Source organism: Protopterus annectens, chromosome 8.part0 (assembly GCF_019279795.1).
Source record: "Protopterus annectens isolate FY-2018-M chromosome 8.part0, PAN1.0, whole genome shotgun sequence".
Lineage (NCBI taxonomy): Eukaryota > Metazoa > Chordata > Ceratodontiformes > Protopteridae > Protopterus > Protopterus annectens.
In genome coordinates, this window is record NC_056741.1 from 20638776 (window position 1) to 20665068 (window position 26293).

Here is a 26293-nt window from a genome sequence, read left to right on the forward strand (position 1 = left end):
TAGAAGGGTGTACATCAACATTCATATATCTGAGTGGGGGACAGCACTTGATGCGTGCATGTATAGACACATTCTGACTCTCCTCATCTGTTTGGTAGACCATCATGTAATCATGGACCTTTTCTAAATGGATGCTGGTAATATCATAGCTGTGACCAAAAGACATGTGTGAGTTGTTAATGCTACATCCATGTCTGTTACATTTCTTAGATGTCCTCAAGAAGGTCATTGAGGGCATGCATGATGACAACACTATCATCCTGTGGAACTTGTCCAGGCCAAGGCATTTGACACAAATCCACACTGAGGTATTAATCCAGCACTATCAGAAGTGGCCATAAGCACCTATATCACCAAGTGGATAGACCACTGGATCATATACGTGGCATCTAAATTTATTGACATATGTGAAGTGAACGATATCTCGAGTCCAGTGATCAGGTCCATACATCAGGGCTGTCTGGTAGGCCCTTTCCAGTCCCTTATTTAAGTCACAGACATCAAGAATGAAATACACATCCTGTGTCCAAACAGCTGTCTGGAGGACTGCAGACTGTGGGCAATCACTGACTCTAACTGTGATATTAGTATAATACAGACAGTATCAACACACATCAAAAACTGCTGCCACAGCCATGACAACACAAGAGATGAAACAAAAACATGGGATGATTTGTTACGTTATGAAAACAAATGCACAACCAATAATAATGCAGATATCAGACTTCTATGAACAGACCAAGTGGTATGTGACCTGTGGAATATCCACCAGCATGTGCCCACATTGGTGACTACTTCCTTGTATTTAACACATCTCCTGAGTATGTGCAGGACCTCCACATCTAAGGCCATAATACCTCCATAGTTCACAGCCTTCATCACACCAATAACTGAGTACAATGCACCCTTCTTCATATACCGCATTACTCATTCTCCAGTGATGTGTAACTGAAGTGTACCACCTTTGCCACATGTCACACATCTTATTGCCATACCTAGGTATTCCTTTTTTTGCATAAACATTTCTGTCTGATGGTGCAGAACCCCCTTCAAGTTGTTATACCAGATGCATGTGTGATGCCTGTTCCAGTGATGCACACAGTACATGCATAGCTGTTTGGCAACATTAATAGCATGGGTTACATTTGTGACAGATGTGGATTGTGCCATATATACATGACATGCACCCCAGTCAACTAGCCTGCATTTATCATAATGTCACATACAGGTATAGCAGTGTCCCTCCTAACATCTCCAGCAGATGTCACAGTGTCGAGACGGTGTGCTTGATTACCATCGTAGACTGCTGACATGTCAGAATAGTTGTACAAGTTTATTCATACGGACCCATCTATGATCACTCAGCATCATGTAGCTATGTCAGAGACATGGGATTACTGGTGGTATTATTCTGATATTGCCCATGATTGTAAGTGCTTCTGTTTACTGTTGTCCATGAGCCTGTAAATGTGTCCAACGTGTTGGGACTTCTGCTGATATCACAGTCATATTCAGACAAATCAGTTTGCACAGCTTCACAATATGCACCTATCCCCGATTGTATATTACATCCCTGATAGAAGTCTACTCTATTGTTCATGTCAGGATGCTTATCTCACAAAGACATCTTCTCTATTGTTATGTCACTTTATGTGATAGTCACATAATATACATTTTCACTGTACAGTCCTTACTGTACCATGTCGATACGTGATTAGTGTTCCTGCTATTACTGTTTTCCATTTACATGCCCTCATCTGCTGTACATTACAATGCTTCACCTGTCTTCTTTCCCTGTGTTCATTCCAACAATTCCTCTGTGTGTCCCTCTTTAATACCACACACTTCCCCTGACTGTTTATTTTAAATGGCAGTCCATGTACCATTATGGATCATTTACACAACATTTGTTCAGAATGCTTGAAATGAGATTCCACAATACTCTGCACTGTATATACTATCCTGTAATGTGTTTGCACAATAAATATTGCTATATTATTAACCCTGATAATCATTGTGGCATTCCTCGTAATTCCACAGACCTAGTTTACCCAGAGGTAAACAGGTCTACATGTCTGCTGCTATTTGTTTTGCTTTACATGGTTTTCTAGCTGGCAACACTGTTGCTAGCCATGAACCTGCACTTGTTTACGTTTAAACACGGTGCACAACATGAATATGTAATTAGTACTGCTACTCACCATGCAAACACCTAAACTCTGTGTAGGCTTTGCACAAAGCTAACATGGCATTTATTGAATCCCACGGCTTGTGCCTTCTAATATAATTACATCTATATCACACTAAATTCCTATTCTTCTTACTATATTCTTTATACTATTCACATTTACAGAAAGCACTTTACATTTTTCATTTTCTCTTTTCGTTAGATTCATGGTTTCATAAGTTCACAGCTAATTACTAGGCTAGCTTTCTTAATAGGCCATTCTAAGCATAGCCAATTTCCCTCCCAAAGGTGAAAATCAAACACTGTATCTTGTGTCTGTGAGTCAAACACCTTAAATTTTCCATCAACCCCACCAATCATTAACTGTATATATTCTTTTTCAGCAATTTCCTTTCTCTTTTTCTTTCATACCTATCACTTTACATTTTCTTTTTTTTACCCTTTTACCAGTACAATTATTTTCTTTTACTACCTCCAAATTTAAGTCTTCTTCATCACTTATTTGAGAAACATCTTCTGTCTTTTTTATTATTTTCCCTCATCTAATTTTCTTCTGTTTCTACATATAAAATTTCTTCTCTTTGTTCATTTTCTTCTTTTTCTCATTCCTTTCTCTTATTTTCATTTTTGCAATCCATCCATAAATGTCGAATTTTGTTACATTTATATTTCATTTCACATTTTTTTACATTATGCCCCATTTCCCCACAAATATAACATTTACTTTTTGCAACAGTTACTTATCAAATGTTCTTCTTTTCCACAGACACACACACACACACACACACACACACACACACACACACACACACACACACACACACACACACAAAACACATTTTGGGTTGTCCCCAGTATTTTATGACACCCTATTCCCCTCCACATTTATCATGCTTGGTATATTTTTTTCTCCTATGTTTAACACAGTATTAGAACCCCAGCCACCAGTCCATAAATCCCTTTTGTCATAACGTTTTGGAATGTCCTGTACTTCTTTTCATAAAGTTTTCAAATGTCCTTTCAAAGTCTCACTTTTTACTTCTGTTCAAAATTGTACATGCATTTTCTTTTTTGTTTCCCTGTTAAATGCTTTTCTCACATAAAGATTCTATGAATTACAGCCTTTCTTTTTCATATTCTCCAAGGAAATTATCCATTGAAAAAAAACACTCTCAAATATAATGTCACAAAAATGACTCTGTTAATAAGAATAAATGCTCTTATCTCATGTGATTTTATACCCAAAGGAGCTATTACATTGTCCCACACTTCATACCAGCCCATTTCTTTGTCTTCTTTGCTTTGAATCCTATCTACTTCTGCTTTTCATTTTCTTATGCCTTCTTTTTTGCTACTCCCCTTTTGCCATCTTTTACTTTCTCTCCATATGTTTTCTTTTCTATCTCACCACTATTCTTTAGGATTGTCTCTGCATCCTCCTTTTGTATTTTCTCTTAACCTCCCTCCAGGAAACATCTCCTTCATTTTCTAGCTCACTTTGCATTACCATTTCTTTAAGTAAATTATCCTGCAACCCTCCTGACAGGAGGATTGTAATTATACATCCATTATTTGCTGACTCATCTCCATTGATATTTGCATTCTTCTCCATTTCTCTCACCACTCCATCATCTCCTTCTCTCTCCATTTATCTCCCTGTTTCTCAGGGCAACCTCTGCACCTGAAATGAAAACAGGAAGTGTTCCTGCAAAATGGATCCCCCTTGCAACAATGATGAGTAGGAGAAGTTCCCTGATGTCCTGAACAAATTTCCACTAGTAGTATAAATATCACCTTGGATCTCCCCTGAAAAGAGTCTACTAGCCTAGTGGGGCTAACACAGTCATGTTCAACAAAAGATAAATAAATTAGTAAAATAATTAATTAATTCCACATTTGCATAATCACTGGGACTAGACACTCAAATTTGCACAATATAAGTACAGGAGACTGCAATGAGCCCTGTTGCACTATAAAAGAAACCATAGAACTGCAAGCTAATAAGCGTCTACAGGTGAATCTACTACTTGATTATTAGAAGTGCTGGATCAGAACTTGTATAATTTAAGTGTTACTTTTGCAGCTTGCCTCTTGAAAATCAAGTTACAGTTCTCTGTTACATTACCTGGGTACATAATACATTAGTTTTAAGAGTTGTTGCACTGGGAGAGGGAGAGGAATATCACAGGGCTGAGACAATTATGTTGAATGATAAGCCTAATGGGAAACACACCAGGCATCAAATGTACATTTAAGTGCTCCCTCAGTTTTCCTATGTAAACTGCAGGGCATCCCCCACATTTTGCCAAATACATCAATTTATTAGTCCCACAATTACCCCTCTAAAAGTCAATTTTACTCATTTAGTCTGTTTTACAATGTCAAATTGTCCGTTTTTATTATAAATGAACATTGATTGCACATACCACAAGGGGTAGTCCCCCTGTGTCTGTCATCTTGGTTGTTATATATCCCTCCTTCCAGGAGTTCCTTAACGTTTCTCCCTGTTCTATATGAAATTGTACCCCCCCCCCCACTATTTCATGTATCTCCTTACTCACTTTAAAGATACTCCAGTTGTATTTGAAAATATTACATATGGGTTTGGAAAGATAGCTGTATTCCATGACAAAAGCTCTCTCGTACCTTTTTCCTGATTCACCTATATTCACTTTGTCCAACCCTATACCAAGTAATGGTATGTATTTGTGCCCCATCCACAATATACTTCATTAATAATGTGGGTAACTAGTTCATCAGGGTATCCCCTCTTTATGAAAATATCTTCCAGATGATCAAATTCTACCTTCAGATCTTGTCCCTCTGATGTCAATTTTGCAATACATATTGCCTGTCCCCTAATCAAGTTCCTTTTCTGAAAAAAAGGGGTGACAGCTAGAAAAATGTGAATGTAGATTTTTTAGATGTCTGCATATACAACACTGCGGATGGCAAGTTGTCCTCCAAGTTATTTAGGAAACCCTGTAGAAGGAATAATATTCTACATAAGAAGAGTATGCATCCTGGTTACATATTTTGTAATATTATGAGAGGTCAAAGGATGCATTTATCAAGATTAAACTGTAACAATCATGAATTTTAAGGTGATCTCTCTGAGTTTAGTCTGAATTGCTGGATAGGGGATATTCCCCACATGAAGTGAATGACCATCTAGCTGTATGTAATTTTGATATAGATAGTAGAGCTAAACCCTACTCTTCAGCTAGGATAGACATTCCATAGGTTCTTTACTCGATGTGCTTGTTTTTGATTGACTAGCTATTATTTTGTAGAATTCAATAATATTAAATAATAGTATTTTATGTTTTTTTTTAGCTGAAGTGAATAGATAACTATTTGGATTTATATAAGGAGTGATAAGAGTAGTTATTTGGCTATACTGGATTTTTTAAGTTTTAATGGATTGCCTTACGGTGGGAAAGCAGATGTGAATGTTTGAATAGAGTGGTATTTCGTCATTTTAGATGATTGCAATATCATTGTCTTTACATTCTAGTAGATATATTATTGGGAACAATATATTTTATCTTTGAATATTTTTTAGACATAGTGGCTTGATACATGGACTTGCTTCTTTTGATTTTTTCCTGTTACATTACACGGCTTTATGTTTAGCTACTGCGGACTTACTGCAGTACTTGCTAGCTGATTTTGAGGTGATCTGATTGACCATTATATTTCTGTAATGTACATCCATTGGTCCTGCTTGTGGCTTGATAAGTGAATTTGTTTCCTTTGATTATTTCCTTATCACAATATACGGTTTTATGTTTAGCTACTGCGGATTCACTGCAGTACTTGTTAGCCGATTTTGATATGATCTGATTGGCCATTATATTTTTGTAACATATATTCATTGTTCCCACTGAAATAGGGGCTGGGTGTTCTGGGACTATATTTCACTACAATGTGATGCAGGTATAAATGATTATTAGTACATTTTGATTGGATGCTATTTTTTTAATGAACTGTGATTGGTTATTATTTGTATTCTGCATCCTATTTAAATGTGTATTTTATTGAGGTCCAGGACAGTTTTCCGAACGTCCGTTTCACCGAAACTGAAACGGCCGGGCATACTTGCACGAAAGTGCTTTTTGCCAAAAAAGCACTTTCACACATGTATGCGAAAAGGTAAGGGAAATTGTGGGGGAATGGCTGTTGCTGAGATTGTAGTACAGTGGGGATAAAGGAATATTCCCTTTTCCCCACTGTAGTGCGATCTCTGAGTGAGAATATAAAAGTAGGGGGGTGTGGGGGGCACAGCCCCCCACATGGGGTGTGCAGGGGGGCTTGTCCCCCTGCGTAAACATGAGTTTTGTGTTTGTATGTGTTTGTTTGTTTTTTTTTGTAGTATTTCTTGGGGACTTTAGCAAAAGTGCTTTTTCGGCAAAAAGCACTTTTGTTAAAGTGGATTCTTTGATTTGGTTTCGGACAATTGAACTTTCGTTCAGTCGTTCTGGACCCATTTTATTGATATGTTTTTTAAGATCCGAAGAAGTGTCAGTAAGACACAAAAGTGCTTATGTTTTGGAATAAATCATTTATACAACTTTTCCTTGTCGTGGTTATATCTTGCTGTTCTCGTGTACTAGAGGATATCTTAACTGTTCTCTGGCTGCTTGTCCATTGAATGTTATAAATGATATTGATGCTGTCAGTGGCTACAACTGGAGCTATGATCAAGTCTGAAGAGTCACTAACATGCTCACTGCAGCATGCAGTAAGGCAGCCAGCCTGGCTCAGTAGCAGAGGGCCAAAGAAGGGGACTTGCCAACAGAACCAGCTATGACAGACACAGAGGCACTCTTGGCATCATTGCATAGGATTCTAGACAGTTCTAATATCCATGGTGGACTTGTAGACATCAGTGCTGAGTTAAATAAGCTAATGCTGATATGCACCACCATTTCTCCATATGGGCATGTCTGAACACGGTTTACCACATACATCACTTGTGCATGCAAGGTGATAGAATGTATAAGGATGACTTCTTTGTTTAATGGATCAGCACTACAAATCCAAAAGCCATCTGCCCAGGATATGTTAAACGTTACTTTTCCATGACACTCTGTTATACAGGTGTATTACCACTGAGCTGCAGGGATCGGTGAAGGGTTTTTCCTTTTCCTTTAGTGTTTTTCCCAGTTGCTGTCCTCCACCATGGATGTACACTTGCTTAATGTATGAGAACAGTCTGACTGTGATGATGATGGCAGCCTAATCCTGGCACAGTCAGGTATCACGGTGTCAGTGATAAACATGGGTAACGTGAAGTCACACCCTGCCACCATTCCACAGACACAGCTCGTGTCTGTACAACACACCCTACAAACACAGACTGCCACCCACAGACAGGAAGATGTAACATATCTGCCCAGTGAGTGGCCTTGTCACAAACAGTAAAATTCCTATTGGTTGCCACAAGCTCTACTGAGTGAGATGATGACCTTGGGGTAGGCATACTGGTGACCAAACATGCCATGGTATCACCACTCTCCAGAGGTAAGTGCCTCCATGGCCACTACCCAGCATTGGTGCTGGGCCATAACATAGGGCCAGACAGAGACCATTATAGCCATAGCTAAATTGGTCAGAGTAGTATGCAGTCTGCCTGAAGCACTGCATGAGTGTATAAGTCAGATGTGCAGCCTTATGGATATGGGGCAAAGGGAATTTGCACACAGGTGTCCCTGTTCAGTAGTACATCACAGACAATGCATTCCCCCATGGTCAGTCCACGTATGTGCCTGGTGGGGAGCCCACTGTGGAAGGGGGGGTGAGCATAATCTAGGACCCACAGTGTCATCATATCCATACCACCATCTAGTGTTGATGGTACTACATGGTGATGTGGGCATATACATAATCAAGGTGCTTTTGCACAGACGACCTATAGCATGAGCTACCATTCATGCACACCAACTACTCAGTCCTCTGTGCATGCTGTGGATCATGCCTGTGACCTTCCCTGGAGGAATCACTTCAGTGGATAGGGATGTGCACAGTCAGCATATATGTCTCCTGCAACTGCTTTGCTGCATCATTTGCTGAAGCTTTATAATGCATGAATCTACACGCACATCTGCAGTGCTCAACACCACACCATCACATGACACTGGAGACACCACCCACTCCAAAGTCAGTCTCCTTGGCTACCCCCAGGAATCCCTCCATGCCTCACATATACGCATGCATAGTCACACACACACACACACACACACACACACACACACACACACACACACACACACACACACACACACACACTGTACATTGTTCACACTTTTCACTGTGATCTTCACTAACTGTACCCTACAGTCAATACCCTTACACCTGATTAGTCAATGGCTGATGTACAATGTGGCCTCATTATGCATAAAACAGCACAGCCTAGGTATAGGTTTGCATGTATCATTTAATGTTATATATATCTTGCTTATTCTGGTCCGTAGTTAGGAACCAGATATAGTCTCTTAGCCAGTGAATAATGTACTCAGTCTGCCTTTATCTGGTATAGTCATCCCTTGCAGGCAAAGTCTGTATGGGATCCATCATGCACCTCGTCCACAGCCTCCTCAGCAGGCACCTCCTCCACAGGCACCATCAGGCACCTCCTCCACAGGCACCTCATCTACAGGCTCTATCAGGCACTTCATCCACAGGCTCCATCAGGGACCTCATTTACAGGCTCCATTTGGCACTTCCTCTATGTGCTCCATCAGGGAACTCATCCACAGGCTCCATTAGGCATCTCCTCCACAGATTCATCATCAGGCACCTCCTCCACAGACCTATCATCAGGCACCTTATCCACAGGCTTCATCAAGCACCTCCTCCAAAGACTCATCAGCAGGCACCTCCTCCACAGGCTCCATCAGGCACCTCCTCCACAGGTTCCATCAGGCACCTCCTCCACATGCTCTATCTGGCTCTTCCACCACAGGCTCCATCAGGCACCTCCTCCACAGACTCATCATCATCAGGCACCTCCTCCACAGACTCATCATCAGGTACCTTCTCTGTTGCTGACTCTGGGATGTCCTCCTCCTGAAGTCTGCAACTGTTTGCATATGAAAATACTGAGAAACACTGCACCTACTGCAAAGATTTCACTGCATGTTCTATAGGGTCGTACTGTAGGACACCAATGCAGACATCCAGACAAAAGAGGCAGGTATTTAACAGGCTAAATGCACAACTGACAATGATCTGGGTCTGTGAAAGGACATTACTGTATGTATTTTCTGCCATGGTCTGTGGGTTTCTTATTGATGTCATTAGTCATGGCTACAAGGCGTCTCTGGCAACATTGATAAGATGACCATGTGTAAAATCCCCCACACACAAACTGCTGGTATACGTCACATGCATGGCAGATATGGGAGTCATGGGCTCTGCCTAAGTCGCCTGTTGACACATTGTATATTATACCCTGTGTATTGCAGATCGAATGGTAGTTGATGAGTGGTTAACATACCATTGTCTTTGCTCTGCAGATGGGGCCTTTATTGTAACGTAGGCGCAGAATCTAGCCCTTTGTATCTTTCAGAAATGGGATGTGTTATAAAATTCCAGCATGTTGTTCCCTGCCTCCTCTGTAGTAAGTGGAAACCACACCTGTTGCCCCACATGCAGCAGCATGGCATTGAAGAACTGGGGGTGTATCCCTGAGGCAGATGCCCGGGATACTCATAATGTGTCCCTTGTTGGTCACTGAAAGTTCCCAGTAGCTAGCATTCTCAAAGTCATACACATCTTTGTGCCCACAAGGATAGATACTTAATTCATCCCACATGTCGGCATATGAGGGTGACACATAACAAGATCCTGCATGGTGCCTCTATCCCCATAGAAACAGTCCACTATTTTTGTGTTGTAGAGGGCACTGTATGGGCACTGTATGTTAGGTATGGATGGAAGACACAGTACCACTGAGGACAATGACATGCACCTCTGTAACTATAGACAGTGACAACAGCCTCCTGTAAATACCACCTGACTAATGCAGAGGCTACCCCTACATGTTTTTGCAGTCTGTCTCCTGTAATTCTAACATTGTCCAGTGGTCAGCAGCTCTGGCAGTAAGTAGTGTTTCTCTGTGTAGAATATATTTTTCTAAATCATTCACCCATATTATTTACCCTAATTTGCATATGCTGTTGCCCTCATTTTAATACCGTTGCTCACTTCCATTTCATTATAACTTCATTTGCATATTATACAGGCTTTAGGATACCTTGGCTGTCTGCAATTGTGCTATAAACCACAAGAAACAGAAAAGTATTGAGGAAATCACATACAGGTGAACCAGAAAATATTTTAATGACTTAGTGCCTCAGTTACACGTCTTTAAAAGACTTGCTGACTTGCTTAAAACATGCACATACGTAAACACTTAAAAAACATCACATGACCAAATAATAAATGAACCCTGAATCATTACGAGAAAGACACCTCTTAAAAGTTAAAAACATTTCATAAAACATTTCAGCTGTACCCCTCTGCAGTTGTGCTCTGTGTGTCTCTGAATAACCCCCTACCTGGCACATCGCCACTCATCTTGCAAAATTGGTTACTGTGACCCAAAAACTGTTTCTGAATTACATGCAGTATCTTACTTTTTATCACTGACTCATCAAAAAGTGTATTTATGACAGTGAGATCATGATTCTGTGTGTGTGTGTGTGCGGGGTGGATTTTCTCTTTATCCCTATCTGTTTGATGTGATCTCAGCATTAATATTAAAGATGCAGGTCTGCAGGGCATAGTTTGCATTGTAGAGAACAGGTAAAAATAACACTGTCAGAATGAAAGCCAAAATGCTGTCTTTATTAGAAGTGGTACACACCTTTTCTTCTGACAGAGCAGAATCTTTTGTTTGCTTAACCTGTTGGTGTTGTTTTAAGGTATCAATTCACAGTCTATAGGGTAGCCACCTATCAACCTTTTTTCTGGACTATCAAGAAATCAGAATGATTGGCTGCTAGTCCACAAATCATTTGCCAAACTCCAGTTTTCTGTTTAGCTGCAAACAGAATGCTGGAATAAAAAAAAATACAATCTCAAGCTGATTTTTTTTTTCTTACTCTTTGTTTAAGACATTTGCCTTCAACTAACATGCCCATTTGCATCGCAAAATGGGCATTCAGTTGGTGGGGAAAACAGGAAAATATGTACAGACAGGCAATCATGGGATGGTGTAAAGGGTATGGCTTTGTTGCATTTTTGCCATGGACAGAGGTGGCATCTTATTCACAAATGTTTACTTGTTCATATTAGCTGAGCATCAGCAGGTCATATCTGAAGACATAGCATCATTGCTTGATTCAAGTTCACATTCTCAGCCATACCTCTCAGCTGTCCAGATTTTCACAGAATGTCCAGATTTTTGCATCATACTTTTGGTCTTTTCCTCATAAAATTTGTTGTTTTCTGGCAAATCACTGAAGGCTGACATCAGTAAGCAATGACATACATTTGAGTTCAGATTTATAACCTTTAGAAATTGCATGGTAACACAAATCCTGTTATTCTAGCAACTTTCTAAATTGCTAACAGCAATATTTAAAATTTGTCCATATTTTTGGGCTTTTGACCCACCATTAGTTCAGACCTTGTCCACATTTCTTACGCTAAGAGGTTAACAGGTATGTTCCCAACTGTCAATCAGCTTTCAGCCTAGACTCCAGTTGGCTCCCTGTTCATTGATTGCTTTATGTCACTCACACTGTTTCATTTGCTGGCTATCACTGATTTTCTGTGGGAGAATTCTTGCCAAAATAATGATTTCTCACTGGCTCTTTGTGTTAAAAACATTAATATGCAGTTATAAGGTTTCCAAAGCCCTGATTTACTGGTTCTTTTGAGCTGCACAAAACGAGCAGAACATATGTAATAAGAGATCAGTTTAAGGCCAAGCCTTATATCATAGTTTGTTAAGAGGTCTGACAAAGTCTGCTACCTGTCAGTGAACTCTGTCTTTCCAAGGTGCCATGACCCCTGAATGAGCATAATAAAGGAAACGTGATGAAGGAGTGAAGTACCCTGCCTGCATTGGAGGTGCACTAGGGCTTGCCCCCTGCATAAAAAATTGTCACATTTTTACAACAAAATGAGCTTCATGATATTATGAGGCTGCGTGTACTCAAGGTGCTATTTTCAGGTTTACAGGAAAGCTAATCTGATGGAAACTTGATTGAGTAGATAAGACACAGTAAATCTGGTACTAACAGAAATATCTACCATCTAGCATGATAAAGTTTACTGCAAACTAAATGAGTGGGCTTGGTGAAAATAGCACTTAAGCTTATAACTTCTGCCAGAAATGTGAACCTTATAAAACAAATTGACTTTATTTTATTTATTTTGCCTTTGTTTACTGGGAAGGTCTGACTGGGTTTAGTTAAACCGATTTCAGCAGAGGCCCAGAAGAGAAAAGCTCTTATAATTTTTTACAAAAATGATCAAGATTTTACCCACAGAATGACTGCACAGTCAGGATTCAGGTATTTACAGAGTACATGATACTTTCTAAAACAGTATATTGTGCATAAATTTGCAGAGCACAATAATATTTAATCAGCGTCTATATGTTTACAAGCTTATCACCATATATATAGCATCATATATCTTATTTACAAGGTGACATTGAGTCTAGGTCAGTTATAATGTAGATTCTTTTCCATTTGGTGGTGTAAGTGAGAGAAAAATGAAGTGGCATTCAGAGTATAAACCATGTATTTTTGTTAATGGAAAAGATGCCAGTTTTCCTATAGACATCATTTTAGAGGTTAGTATTTAAAGCCCCATGTTAGAAAAATATGTATTAGTGTGTGTATGCTTAATGCCAATTGATAATCAAGTATTTTTAATACGCTTTTTATTCCATTTTTCATGTACTGAATTTTATACAAATTGAGTTTCATATGAGACTGAATAAGATGCTTTTTGAAGACTGCAGTTTGCTCACAGAAACTTGCAAGTTGCCCTCTGACCTAGTAACTGCTAGCACAGCAATATTCTTGTTTATGCCTTGTGGAAATGTACTTGAGAAGCAGGTGTTTATCTGCTAGGTCAGAAGCGAATGAATGAACAATGCCTTATGTTATAAATGTAATGGTTTTAGAGAAACAGCTCTGTCCAGAGGATGGGAACCTCCACAGCTGTAGTAATTTAGAGATAAAGTAGACAAAGGATTATTAGAGAAATGAACTGCTAGCATTATGCTCGATTTAGCTGTAGTATCTTGAATATAACATAACATGTATCTAACTGAGAGTAACCAAGGCCATGTTGTTTTCCTCAGGAAGTTTCACATAAAAATTGATAAATCAGCAGAAATTCATGGGAAAGATGGTCAGCAGATGATGATGAAAAAGGTGGTAATCTGTTACGTCAGCATGGTAGGGTACAACCAGTTTAGGAATGTATAAAAATGAAAGTATTTCCTGTTTCTGGTTAGACAAACTCTGTATTAGCACGTTTTTGTCTCCTTGCTGCAAGATTAAAGTGCCTTAACCTGAACCTACCATGTTTTGATCATTTTTAAAGTATATTTTTCCTTTGACAGTTTGGTCCTTCGGACCGGAAAGTACCTCTCACTCTAGGCCTAGGTCAGAATTGGGCCCGGTGGCATGCATCCGCGCGGAGAAGAGGCCAAATCGGCTCTTCTGCTTTGAAAGACCTCCGACTGAATTGTCGTTCGAAAGAGGCCAGCCACTGTTTCTGATCTGGGATTGGAGGACGAGTCAACGATCCGGTGGATCAACTCACGGGGGGTCAGGTAAGGAGGAATTACCTTATTTTTGTTTCAAGATCAGGGACTAATTGCAGAACTGTTTTTTGTCAGGTAGATTTGCATGTGCAGATCAGGGACAGAAAAAGAGGTTACTGTTTTTGTCATAGATCAGGGAAACAGAATTGGTAGACAGTTATTCTAGATAAACTGTGAAAAGGTATAGGTTTGTGGTACCACGTGATAAAAAGGGTTACGTAACAATTTACAGCTTAAGCTAAGATAGCAATGGGAAATCAGTGCACAAAAAGCTCCCGAGACCCGCCCCTAACTGAAGACGCGAAGTATATGCAATTACAGCGTGCCGATAATGTTAAGTACTACACCAAATGGGTTGATAAGTATAAATTCGAGGGTAATTTAGATAAACTTGCACTCATGAAACTTGTTAAACAGTTGAAAATAGACGCGAAAGGTCAACTAAAAAAGCAAAGACAATTAGGAGTTCCTCAGGCACATAGGTGGCTTGAGGAAGCAAATCGCAGAGAGCAGAGAATTAAAAATTCAAAGACAATGTTCTTAGACAAAGAAGACAATAACTTGGTAATAGCAATGGCCCCTCCGCCGCCCCCTCCGCTTCCATTACCAGAATACGAAGCAAGTGGACAAGCTGATCCACCCCCGCTATACCCAGTTGTTCCTGCAAAATCACAACCATTTGTTAGGGATCCTATTGAGACCAGGTCTCGAACACGCGACTTGAGGAGGGAGATTGAGTTAAATGAATTAAATAGAAAATCACGGACTATGAGTGAAGAAGAGATATGTCTGCTCATAGAAGTACCAAATCCCCAGGCAGGACAGGCGGGGCAAGATCCGACCCTTTTAGTTTATAGACCGTGGACACCGGAAGATATCCGGAAAGCCATGGAGGGGATTCCCCACCCAAAAGTGAATTTTAGAAAATTTTTAGAAGACTTACAGGGTATGAGATTAAGTTACCATTTAAATGGAGAGGAAGTAGAAAAAGTAGTTAGACAAATTGTGGGTCCAGATTGGCACATGATCAGTGGCGACTGGAATCCTCGTGACGCACAATTTAGACCACTCCCACATACTAATGCAGAACTGGATGGCAGAGTAAAAGGTCTGACAGACCGAATCTCCGAAAAGTGGAAGCCTAGGGCTGATTGGATTTGCATTAATCAATGCATTCAACAGGAAGGTGAAATGGTTGATAGATATTATGTTAGGCTATTAGAGTGTTTTAATAATCACTGTGGAATGCAGATACCAGAAAACCAGACACAAGATTCCCCATATGAACAACAGCTAAAGAATGCATTCTTGAAGGATAGTATAACTCCCATTAGCAGCTTTATTACAAAGCACATGGTAGATCATTGAGCAAGTAGATTACAGCCATTACTTGAATATGCTCGACATGCAGAAAGACATTTCAATAGTAAAAAGAAAAAGAAAACTCAAGTATTTTCGGCAGAAGATGGGTCAGAAGTATTTGTAGTACAAACTGGGAAAAAGGGGTAAGAAAAATACCCAGGGAAATAAACAATCTGACAAGTGATCAGAAGATTTCAAAGAAAGAAAGAAAAAGGGTGAGTGTTTTAAGTGCGGGAAAAAAGGACACTTAGCAAGGGATTGCAGGCTAAACAAGAAGGTGACTTCGGAAAGTAACGAGGATGAGGAATGACTATATGATAGTCAGGAATCATTGAATGAGAATAAGCAGGGAAAGGTAAGTGCAAATATGATAGCAGGAGTAGAGGATATGACACAAGGAGTAGGGGATGTATATGAATTCGCAGATATAGAAGAAGATGAAATTTTAGACCTAGCTCTATTGAGCTTGGAGCTTTACTTAGCATACACGAAACCGGAAGTGACACTTCTGGTAGAGGGGAGGGAAGTTAAATTTCTGTACGACTCAGGGGCTTCACGGACCCTGATACACCCTTCCAAGCTACTGGAAGATTCAGAATCACCAGATTATATACTAGTGAAAGCAGCTAATGGACAGCTGTATCGGGAGCCACTCTCCCATGACATAGCGATAACAGACCCCGTTTCAGGAGTGACCCAAAAAAGTAAAATTGTAGTTTCTGCAAAATGCCCAGTAAATCTTTTGGGTAGAGACTTAATGCAGATGTTTGGCATAGCCGTAGTTCCAACCATGCAGGGTATGGAAGCACAGCGACAAATGGATACTTTTGTAGTGCGGACGGAGGGTGAGACATATTACTGGTACAGCCAGGACTTAGTTATGACTGGTCCAGGGGCAGTAACCAAAGAACTGATGAATGTAGCCATCAGTAAGTCCCCCTCCCTCGACACTGACAAACAGCATTTGTTGCATTGTACTCTATATTACTGTAATAGACCAGGACCTGATAAAGATTTTGAGCAGGAATTGTTCCAGAACCATGCAAACAGGCTAGTATTGCGAAATTTGTACTGGGATGCAGAGGGGAACAGTGTAGCAAGCTGTTCATTGCCCCAGGAATTTTTAGCACTTTATAAATCTAATCGACTACCACATGTTAGTTTAACTAAGAATAAAAATTTGAAATGGGCAGACTTAGGTGAAAAAGTCACAAGGTGGGAAAAGCAGACAGAATTAGAGCTCTCTGAACAAGGAGTACAGAAACAGAAATTGAATTGGATTACACAGACACACCCAGCTGTGCACTCACAGGCTAGTGAGAATAGCTGAGTATTACTCTTGTTGGAAGAAGAGGAAAAAGCCTTGCGGGACATACCAGACACTCTCTGGTCAGCAGGGAAATCAGATGTAGGACTTATACGAACAGCAGGACCAGTTACCATAACGCCAAAGTCAGCATTTAGACCCCAGAAAAGACAGTATCCCTTGAGAAAGGATGCAGAGATAGGAATCAAGCCTATTATAGCAGCCTTACTTAAGGAAGGAGTCTTAATAGAATCTCCTGGCTCACCATGTAATACACCTTTATTTCCTGTCAGGAAAGCAAACGGGGAATGGCGTATGGTCCAAGATTTACAAGCTGTGAATAATGCAGTTATACCCAGGGCACCAACGGTGCCAGATCCACACACCTTACTGAATGATTTGAAGCCAGAGAAAAAATATTTTTCAGTGGTAGACATTAGTAATGCATTTTTCTCGATACCAATACACCCTGACAGCCAATATTGGTTTGCATTTACATTTCAGGGTAAGCAGTACACATATACAAGATTACCACAGGGATATTGTGAAAGTCCAACAATATTTGCACAGGAAATGGCAAGCAACCTGGCGGGATTTGTCCCACCGAAAGGTAGTCAGATTCTACTTTATGTAGACGACATTCTGCTGGCAGCCCCCACCCAGAAGAATGCAAAGAGGATACGATAGCTTTATTACAATTTTTAGCTACTCAAGGTCACAAAGTAAACAAAGACAAGTTACAGCTTTGGAGAAAACAAATCAAGTACTTGGGATATGTAATATCCAAGGAAGGTAGAATATTAGATGAAGATAGGAAAATAGCAATTTTACAAGCACCTAGACCAACTACCAAGAAGGAAATGATGTCCTTCCTGGGAACTACTAATTTTTGTCGGAGTTGGATACCAAACTATGCTTTGGAATCTGCTCCGCTGGCCGATTTGATATCTAAAAAGCCAATGGCAGCACAGGATTTATTACAATGGACACCAGGAGCAGAAGCAGCTTTCTGTAAGCTAAAACAACTGATAGCATCATCCTTAGTTTTAGGATTACCAAACTATCACAAGCAGTTTGTTCAAACTGTAGACTGTAAGCAAGGTTATATGACATCAGTATTAACACAGCAACATGGGGACAAGCAACGCCCCATAGCTTACTATTCATCACAGTTAGACCCAGTGGCGCGATCCCTGCCCCACTGTGTGCAAGCAGTAAGCTGCAATGGCAGTGCAGGCTTCAGCCTCAGTAGTACTATTCCACCCTCTCACATTGAGAGTGCCTCATGCAGTCGCGATTATTTTACTGCAAGAAAAAGTAGCATATCTTTCTCCAGCTAGGCATCTTTCCTGTATGACCATACTGTTGAGCCAACCTCATATGACAATTGAATGATGCACAACTTTGAATCCGTCAACTTTGCTTCCAACCCCTGCAGATGGCAAACCACAGTGCTGCCTGCAGGAGATTGAGCAAAAAGCATTACCTTGACAAGACCTTACGGATGTTCCCTTGGATGATGCCGAGGTGACATACTATGTGGACGGCTCGTGCAGGAGGGGTCCTACAGGACAGAACCTAGTGGGGTATGCAGTCGTTTCTGATACTGAAACTTTAGAAGCAAAATCTTTACCACACAACTTATCTGTACAAGCTGCAGAATTGATTGCCTTGACAAGGGCATGTACCTTAGCAGAAGGTAAGAAGGTGAACATTTATACTGACACTCAGTATGCTTTTTCTACTGTACATGTTTTTGCGCAGCAGTGGAAAAATAGGGGAATGATAACATCTACTGGTAAACCGATCAATCATGCGCAATTTATTTTAGATTTGTTAGATTCAATTCAGTTACCTAAAAAAGTAGCTATTTGCAAATGCGTAGCTCATACGAAACAACAAGATAAGATTTCAAAAGGTAATGCACGGGCTGATACAGCTGAGAAGCAGGCAGCTTCAGCCTCAGAAGCTTTTCTTTTGAGTGAGGAATTACAACCTTCTGAGATTTTAGATTTAGAAATGTTAAAAACAATGCAGACACTTACTACGAATGTAGAAAAACAGAAGTGGGTAAAACGAGGAGCAATCCTCGAAAAGGGACTGTACATCTCCAAGGAAAAGAAACCAATTTTGCCGTCTAACTTGTTTAGATATGCAGCGTTGTTGAGCCATGGGCAGAGCCATGTCTCAACAGGGGGGATGGTACAGTTAGTGAATCGAGTATTTACAACCTATGGATTTACCAATTATACAAAAAATTTTTGTGCAGCATGCCATGTTTGTAACAAGCATCATGCACAAGGGGCGTTGAAGCCTAAGCAAGGGAATTTTCCTACACCACCGTATCCGTTCCATACTATTTGTATGGATTTCATAGAATTGAATAAATGTGAAAATAAGAAGTATTGCCTTGTTATTGTAGACATGTTTTCCAAATGGGTAGAAGCATTTCCAACTAAAAATCCAGATGCAGCTACTGTTGCAAAGGTCCTTGTTAAAGAGATTATACCCAGATTTGGTATACCGGAAAAGATTTATAGTGATAACGGGACACATTTTGTGAACCAAACGATTCAGCAACTTAGTCGCTATTTTGGGATATCATTAAAGAACCACTGCGCATATCACCCCCAATCTGCAGGGCTAGTAGAGAGGCATAATGGGGTGCTGAAGAATAAACTTAGGAAGTTGATAGCAGAAACACAGAAAAACTGGGTGTACTCTTTGCCTTTAGCACTGTTGAGTATGAGAACTGTTCCAAATGCAAAGGGATTAACTCCTTTTGAAACTTTGTTTGGGAGGGCATATTATACACCTCAGTGGAAACCTCTCATGTCTACAGAGCAGGAGGCTGACAGTTCACTTGCAGGGTATATGAGGCAATTTATGAATAACAAACTTTTGCAGTTAAATTCTGTTTCAGATAAAGAGCAACGAAAATCGGAAGCACCAGTAGCCCCAGGCACTTGGGTCTGGGTGAAGATTGTGAAGCGGAAGAATTGGAGTTCTCCGAAGTGGGAAGGTCCGTACCAGGTACTACTGTCGACACCCACTGCAGTCAAGATCGCAGAACGAGCTTCCTGGATTCATTTGACGCAATGTAAACTGGTTAAAAACTTTGAACTGGACAAATACTTTGTTACTGTTGCACAACAAGAACAAAATGGCCAGGTACAGAGCGAGTAGAGACATTGAGCAACCTAAGAAAACTTGTATGATTGTTTTTATTGCAATATTGATCACACTGTTCTTTTTGTTGTGGCCATTCCTTTTTCCTGCCACAAAGGTTGAACTGATTAGACTTAATGGACCAAACATAGACTGGCATCCGAACTTTAACACTTATCAGGCAATTACACGTGTGTACGCAGACTTTTAATATTTCGAACTGCTGGATCTGTACGGCCGTACCAACAGCATACGGGGGTTTATTAATGACTGCTATCCCCCTAGGGGTCAATGAGACCTGGGAGAATCTAGTTTTTGACACAGTTGCTATTAAAGCATATGATAAGGTAGCACTGTATTTGCCTGTGACACAAAAAGGAATTGTATGTTTCTATAAAAATGATACCATCCAAGTGGGATGGAGTAAGTGTAATGTTACAGTAGAATATAAATGTTATAGAAAACCAAATGATTTAAGTGGATTTTGTACTACAGATTATGACTCATTTTTGAAATCTATGCATAAGACTCTTGACCAGGTACAACGTAACCCTGTGCTTTTTAAACAGTTATCTGTAATAGATAGGAAAATGTTTCATGCAGGGCAGTCATTTCGTAACAAAGTAATAACTAAGGTAGAGGACTGTTATTTTGTGTGTGGTAAAAAAGCATATAAATGGTTACCTGAGAATTGGTCTGGCAGTTGTTTTTTGGGGTACCTGGTTCCGGCCATCCGACACACTGCAGTTTTGCCTCAGGGAAGTATTCAAAATACTCGAGATGTAGCCAAAAAGACTGTTAAGAAACCTGAGAATCCAGTGGGACAGATTGAAGCAGGCTGGAAAGACCATCGTAATGTGGGAACCAAACTTGCGCACATGGACTTGAGTGATGCTGTTATATCCTGGGCAGATATATTACCTGCATATGGTGCAGTTAAATCGATATGGGAGCTGCGAAAACTGTCGAAACTTCTCGAAGTAATGAGTAATGCGACTTTTTCTGCTCTTGAACTGATAACTGATGAACTGAATGCCATGAGAACTGTAGTGCTCCAAAACCGAATGGCTCTTGACTTCACCCTAGCGGCGAGGGGTGGGACGTTCGCTTTAATCAAAGAAGAATGCTGTGCATTTATTCCTGATCATCAGCATGAAATTAATGACCATCTTGAGGTGATTCAGCAAGTGTCGGCCATGAACAAACCAGGCCCAAACCCTCTGACAGACTTTTTCCAGAATGCATTTGGGGGCGGGGCTCCATCTTTATGAACATATTGATTACTATTGGGGTAGGATTACTCCTAATAGGAGTTTGTATTTGTTGTGGAATCCCCTGCATGAAGAGATTAGTTAAAGAATTCATAGATATATCCGTATCTGAGACTATGTATCAGAGTACTGAATTTGAAGAGCTGCTAGAATGCGAAACACTTTCAGAAAAGTTTAAACTGAATGACTTTCTTAACTGCAAATCCTGAGTGGAAGAGGTTAGGAAAAGAAGCAAACTGTTTATTCTTTTTTGAAAATAGAATAAAAAAGTATTAACAGGAGGGAAATGTTAGAAAAATATGTATTAGTGCGTGTATGCTTAATGCCAATTAATAACCAAGTATTTTTAATACGCTTTTTATTCTATTTTTCATGTACTGAATTTTATACAAATTGAGTTTCATATGAGACTGAATAAGATGCTTTTTGAAGACTGCAGTATGCTCACAGAAACTTGCAAGTTGCCCTCTGACCTAGTAACTGCTAGCACAGCAATATTCTTGTTTATGCCTTGTGGAAATGTACTTGAGAAGCAGGTGTTTATCTGCTAGGTCAGAAGCGAATGAATGAACAATGCCTTATGTTATAAATGTAATGGTTTTAGACAAACAGCTCTGTCCAGAGGATGGGAACCTCTGCAGCTGTAGTAATTTAGAGATAAAGTAGACAAAGGATTATTAGAGAAATGAACTGCTAGCATTATGCTCGATTTAGCTGTAGTATCTTGAATATAACATAACATGTATCTAACTGAGAGTAACCAAGGCCATGTTGTTTTCCTCAGGAAGTTTCACATAAAAATTGATAAATCAGCAGAAATTCATGGGAAAGATGGTCAGCAGATGATGATGAAAAAGGTGGTAATCTGTTACGTCAGCATGGTAGGGTACAACCAGTTTATGAATGTATAAAAATGAAAGTATTTCCTGTTTCTGGTTAGACAAACTCTGTATTAGCACATTTTTGTCTCCTTGCTGCAAGATTAAAGTGCCTTAACCTGAACCTACCGTGTTTTGATCATTTTTAAAGTATATTTTTCCTTTGACACCCCAGTATTTAGAGAAAGAGAGAGAACAATACAGGAGGTGTTATGTTTTCGTAAGATGTGTCCAACAGAGACAAAGAGTACAGGAAAGGAAACAGGAAATCTGAGTATGGGAACGGTATGTATTAAAAGGTATAGAGTGCCTTGTTGTTGAAGAGATTATGACTGTAGAACTTTGGCAAGTATGTTAGTGGGTTGGTAGGTAGCAGGTAAGTTATGTGTACCTAGATGGAAAGTGACAGGAGTGTAGGCAGAAGGGAAGGAAGGTGAGAAGGAGTAGGTGTTAAAGAAGAAGCAGCAGGGGTGAAGGTAGAAAGAGATTAAGTAGGAATATTGTATGGGAACAGAGTGATGGTACCAGCAGAGTTGTGGGGATAGTGAGTGGAGTTTAGGGAGAGCTATGCAAGTGTGAAAGTGATACTGGGAGAGACTGACGGGTGGAGAACATCCTGGATTGGGAGTAGACTGAATAAATTGCAGGCTATGTACACAGTGATAAATTATTGGTGAGACCAGTCTGTAGTAAAAAAAAAATAAAATAGATGAAAGTTACAGAGCTAGGCTGTGGGAATGCAGAAACAGCCATTTGTCCATCAGACAAGATTTTAATTATTTTTTTAAATAACTTAACTTTTAAAATGATTTCACTGTTAATGGGATATGATTCCATGCTTTGGCAATATTAGTTGAATACAGAGTCTCCTGCACATTGTTAGTGAAAAGCAATTTAGTTCTTAAACATAAAGTCTTGTTTAGGGAATAAGGTTGAATGATGTTATTTAGGGATGCACAGTTTTGGCATAATGCAAAAGGCTGCATACTGCTGTGAACTCTGTACATCTTTACACAAACTTTCATAACTTGCCAAATTCTCCAATGACCACTGTGACAATATTTAAGATTGTCACTGCCACCAAAGCAGCAGATAACCCTATTGCCTGACATGGTTTACTAACCTCTTTCCAAACAGTAAACATTTACGTCTGTCATACAGCTGACCTGCAAAACCACCTCTAATCAATATTCGCTAACATTCAGTTAACATCATATGACACTGCATTATAGGATCATAGGAGACTGATAGGATAATGGCCCTAGAATCTTTTTAAGCTTAGCCATTCATGCTACAATTTATCTCATTTATCAGTGTTCATGGACTAGAATGACTTCAATATGCCTGTGCCTTAGATAATCTAAAAGCTGCCCCTGACCATAAGGGACGCAGGTGACAAGGCAGAGGTGAATTTGCAATTTCCTATCCTTTGATCCAAATTGCATTTCAACAGGCTTAGGGAAGAGCTCTGCTTCACATGACTAGGAAATCTGTTCAGGAGAAGGGATAATCTCTGAGACATGTGCCTGTACCTCAGATATGTTTTGTTTATGCTATAGGTGAGGTTTAGATCCTTAGATCAGGTAATTCTGGTGATGTTTGTTTTACAAATGTGCAACAGATCCATCAGGGCTGGATCAGTGAATGCCTTGTAGATTAGTAGTCTGCAGGAGACAAAGTACAGGGACAGGGCTTTGAGGTGGTCTGCATAGGGCATCTTATTTGCACCCTGTACTCTTTTAATGAGGAACCTCTGTGGCTGCTCCAGCTGTTGCAAATGCCTGGTCAAGTACCTGCCGAAGGGTGCAATGCACTTGATTTTTGGTCTAATGAGGGCTAAGAATAGTGTGACTATGATCTCCTTAGATCTGGATGCCATGCCCTTACTTATAAGTTGTGCCATGTAGAAGGATTTTCTCACCACTGTGTACACATGGTGATCAAAGTTCAGGCTACTGTCAACCTGAATTCCCAAGTCCCTTATCGATGGGCATACTCTTAGGGAGTGCTATCTACATTGCAATTTTTGCAAGGGTGGTCATCTTCCCTGTGGGTGTAATTATGTATTTCTTTACTTTGAGGTTTAGGCCATAGCTCTAACATGAGTTATTTGCCTGTGTCAGACACTCCTGGAGGATATCTATATATTTTGGGAATTCAGTGATTGCACACAGCTTGTAGTCTTCAGTAAATCTGGTCAGTCAAAGGCCCTGTACATTTACCTTGACTTCAGAGAATTATATTCCAAACAGGAGAAGTCTCAGTACTGAACCCTTTGGGACACCACTAGTAACAGGCTTCTTGGTGGAGGCGGATTTACCCACCCTAACTTCACATGTCCTATCTGCGAGCTATTTATCTTCCATTGGGTGATATAGGGATTTACGTCTAAATGTGTAAATTTGTCTACAATACCTCTAAGGGTGCCATATGCCTTTGCCAGGTCAAGGTAAGCAGTATGAATTAGTCTGCTCTCATTCATAGCTCCAGTGACCTTCTCAACCAGATTTAGTAGGCATGACCTGCCCTTGACAAAACAGAACTGGGATGGGCCCAGTCTTTGAAAATTTCGTAGGTTCATAGGTTCATAAATTAGTACTAAGTTAACAGCCCTTGTGAGACATTTTAAGCCTAGCCAATTATCCTTTGTGAGACTCAAACCCTGCACCTTGTGCTTGCAAGGCAAGCACCATAACCATTAGGCCACCCTCCCAACCCCTATGTTCTAAGGTAGACCCCCAAATTTGAGTTTGCATGTTAGCGGTTGTCTGTGTATGTTTCCTATGTCTGTTTATCAGGTCTGGGATAATTGTTTCCATGGCCTTGCATGTAAGAGTAGTCAAACTTATGGGGTCTGTAGTTCTCTGGGTCTGTTGATGGTCCCCCTTTGCATAGAGGGATGACTGCTGCAGTCCTCCATTCCCTAGTGATGAAGTCTGTATGGAGGTTATGGTTGAAAAGAGATTCTACTGGGCCTGACAGGTGATATTTCAAGCCATTTAGAAGTCATCCTGGGATATTATCAGGGCCAGTTAATGCAATGTTTTTAGTGCTGGACAGTGCACTGAGGTCCTGTTCTTTAGTGATAGTTGGGGGATGAGAATTATAGAGGGGTATTTTCTGGGGGGTAACTGGGGTGAAAGGTGGGTGAAATTGTAGTTAAATGTTATCGGCCAACAAATTTGCTATATCCTGTGGTTCAGTATAGGAAGTTACATTTACTATTAGTTCAGCACACTGTTGGGTGTTGCCCTTAAAGTTGCATACATAACTGAATAATGCCTTATGGTTATCCTTAGCCTAGGAGTCTTTTTTGCCTCAAAGTTGTTTGCTGAGACTGATGTGGAAGTTTTTTGTCTGTTGGGCGTACCTCTTCCTATTTTTGCCCAGGATTTTCTTGCCTTTGTTGTACAACCTATTTATACTGGGGATGCACCAAGGTTTTTTTTTTTTAGTTTGCCCTAAGTTTATTTCGGTTTCATACTGCTGGTTCTATGCAGTTATTTATATGCTTATACATGTTTTCCGTAAATACTTCTGCATAGGCCACCGTGTTCTGATTTTGGAGTGGGGTTCAGAATTTAGCTATATCATCATTTAATGGCAGGTAGTTAGCCTTGAAAATATTCTTAAAGGTTCTAGAGTTTGCTGGGAGTATGGTTTTATATTTGTTTCAAGGGTGACTGCCTTATGATCTGATCTGACCAGTGAAGACATTACACTAGGGATATGCAATATTCCCTCATACTTGGGAGTACCAGATTCAGGATATTTATAGGGCGGCACAGTGGTGCAGCGGTTAATGCTGTCGCCTCACAGCAAGAGGTTCTCTGGTTCGATTCTCGGCTGGGGTGCCTTCTGTGAGGAGTTTGCATGTTCTCCCTGCGTTCGCGTGGGTTTCCTCCAGGTACTCCAATTTCCTCCCACATTCTAAAGACATGCTTCTGGAGCATTTCTCCCCGGGCCTCTGCTGAAAACAGGATCTGTGGAACCTAGTTGGACTTTCCCGGTCAACAAATGTTAAATAAATAAAAAATAAATAAATATTTGCACCCCTAGTAGATGTATAGACTAGCTGTTCCAGGGAGTTTGCATTAACAAAATCCAATACTTTTTGAGTTTGCATGTTAGTGGTTGTCTATGTATCCCTATTTATGGTAGGATAGTTGAAATCACCCATGAATATGGTGTTGTACTAAATGGTGAGTGACTCCAGTACATTCAACTACATGGTATGGTCATCCTGGGTCATAGACAGAGACCTATAGCTAGCAAGAATATGGTCTGGGACTTTAACCAAGGATCGTTGGACACAGAGTAGCT

The 26293-nt window shown here is 40.2% G+C and overlaps 1 pseudogene; it reads right to left on the minus strand.

Moving 5' to 3' along the window:
- Positions 1 to 9133: 9133 nt before the first annotated feature.
- Positions 9134 to 26293, minus strand: part of LOC122807964 — a 78469-nt pseudogene continuing 61309 nt past the window's right edge.